This window comes from Symphalangus syndactylus, chromosome 23 (assembly GCF_028878055.3).
Source record: "Symphalangus syndactylus isolate Jambi chromosome 23, NHGRI_mSymSyn1-v2.1_pri, whole genome shotgun sequence".
Classification (NCBI taxonomy): domain Eukaryota; kingdom Metazoa; phylum Chordata; class Mammalia; order Primates; family Hylobatidae; genus Symphalangus; species Symphalangus syndactylus.
The window spans coordinates 60713510-60715904 of record NC_072445.2 but is presented as its reverse complement, the minus strand read 5'-3'; the positions used below and the strand labels follow the sequence as shown (position 1 = coordinate 60715904).

The following is a 2395-nucleotide window of genomic DNA, read 5'->3' as shown; positions in this document are numbered from 1 at the left end:
CGCGCTCAGCATCACACTCCAGGAGTTGTTAATGAAAATTAAGAACTATCCAAACTATTGAACCTCTATTAGCTGTCTGTTTCCCACACAACCTCCACTCCTTGTGCAAATCATATGCAACCCATTCGTGATAATGTTCTCACTGGCACGCCTGGAAACTGTTAAAAACAGATGTCCAGACCACACTGCAGACAGCTGGGATGGAGCAACTCCGGTGGGGTCATAAACATGTCTCTGTGCGTGGAGGATAAGCCCCCTTCAGGTGTCTTTTTTGGTCTTCTTATAATACCAAATATATAACTTCCAAACGAGAAACTAGAGGCAGCTTGCATTTGCATTTACTTTGGCATCTTTTTCTTATTTTTAAGTTTGTTTTCACGGATTCTGAAACGTAAACTCTTATCTTGAGCTGCTGAGGCCTTCATAAAGATTACAGCGAGACCACACATTTATACATTGAAACTGGAGATTCGACTTGTGTATGTTACCCACCCTGGAAACACCAGATCCTACTTTGTTTCATCTAATAAATGCTCTATTATTAGAGAAAGAAAGACGGGAAGAAAGGGATAACTATATTTAAACCAAGTTTTATTTGCTTTCACTGTTACTATCAATTGTTCCTCCAGTATTTGCACAGTTTCTGAAAGTATTTAAACCAAAGCGATGCTTGTCCCAACTTTTTTGTTGTAATGAGGAAAGTATGTCTGGTCTTATTCATACTATCAGAATACAAGAGTAGGCTTTGGGCACGAACAAAGGGTAGTGATTGGAGAATCCCAAAGAACTGATTTCTCTAAAGAAAAATTTAAAATTGACTTCAGTGTTGTATGAAAGGAGAGAAGGTTGGCATTCCATTTGACAAGGATGGAAGAGGCCCTCGGGCCTGACAATAAGCATTTAGTTAAGGCATTGCCACCTACTTCGTGGCATCTAACCATTATTTAAATAAAAAATAAAATAAAGTTAAATATGACACCTTTTACTGCTTAATCACTGACTTTTGAGAATTATTTCTATGTTGATTGTTGTTTCTCATACGATAGTGTTGGGGAAGCATTCAAATCCATCCCATTGAAGGAGAAATGGGTTTGACCTAACAAGTGTTAAAATCTCTGGAGCAAGTACATACATGAAAGATGGAATGAACAGCTTTCTATTCTGTATCCCCAGCCTCCACCCCACCTCCACCCTGCCCTTTACTCTCAAAAACCCATGTGCTATGATAGTTTCCGTCTATTCTTCTAGGGCAGCAAATCTGGAAAGTGGGGTGCTAAAGGGAGCCTAGAGTGAAGAGGGTTTTTGAGCTTCCAGAGGATTATTGAGGGCTGATTAGCCACGGCATTCCGCAGAACTCATATGTTCTCAGGCAAGTCTGAGGTTCTGAGCCAGTAGATAGCTTAATGGAACCACAAGGAGTTAAGCGTGACTCTTTCACTGTGACTCTCTTGGCTGTCATCAGAGATCCAGAGCACGATACAAAAAGGGCACTTAGTCTTTTCTTTCAGCCTAGGAAGTTACATATTTAGTAGTTTCATGACCAGTAAGCAGAAAATCAAGTCATCTGCTCCAAAAGAAATAGCAATAGAAGTGTATGCTTACCTCTGTATCACTTTTTTTCTGCTTTGGGGGGGCCCAAAGTTGTTTTTTTTTTTAAAAACTTAGTCAATTTTTTTAATACACAGTTGATTACCTATTATGGTTTTTATCTCCTTATGATACTTCTACATTTTTCTTGACAAAGATTGAGATGATATTCCTACCCCCTTTGATTGAGATGATATTCATACCCCCTTTGATATTAAAAAAAAAAATCACAGATGAAAAGGAAAAATGTTTCTGTGGTTATTTCACAAACTGCAAAAAATAAACAACAAATAATAATCATAAATCAATATTATTTTCAGACCATGCAAAGAGAGGCAGCAGCTGAAGAAACAAATTGCCCCTTAGAGAGTAGGGTGAAAATGCAAAATGTTTCTGTGAGAATTTTTTTAATACAGATGTTTGGAGTCTTATGGATAATTATTTTTAAGTCACTGTGATTTGGGAAGGACTTCTTTCCCATACTTCCTTTTCACCAATAGCCTTTGAGCTTCTCTATCCACATTCATGAACATTCATCAAATCAGAACACCCACTACCTCCTGGATTGTTAGGACTATCAAAATGCAAAGAGAAAGAACCCAATCATACTCAGGTTTGAGTTTCAAAATTGACCGGTGAGACTCCTACACAAATGATAGGAATGCATACCAAAGATGCAATTTTAAGAACTGGGTTTTTGAGTTTCAATAGACTGAGCCTATTGATAACACACAAAGTTTATGACATAAACAATAGATTGGAAAGAGTATCGCTGAAAATTAAATTGTAGCTCCATCGGCTAGGGTAA

General features: G+C 37.9%; 1 non-coding gene across 1 annotated transcript; it reads left to right on the top strand.

The window, feature by feature from the left end:
• The first annotated feature begins 823 nt into the window (after nt 1-823).
• Nucleotides 824-949, top strand: LOC129473878 (U6atac minor spliceosomal RNA). Its single transcript, XR_008654404.1, has one exon. It is a non-coding gene; the product is annotated as a U6atac minor spliceosomal RNA (small nuclear RNA).
• Nucleotides 950-2395: the final 1446 nt, after the last annotated feature.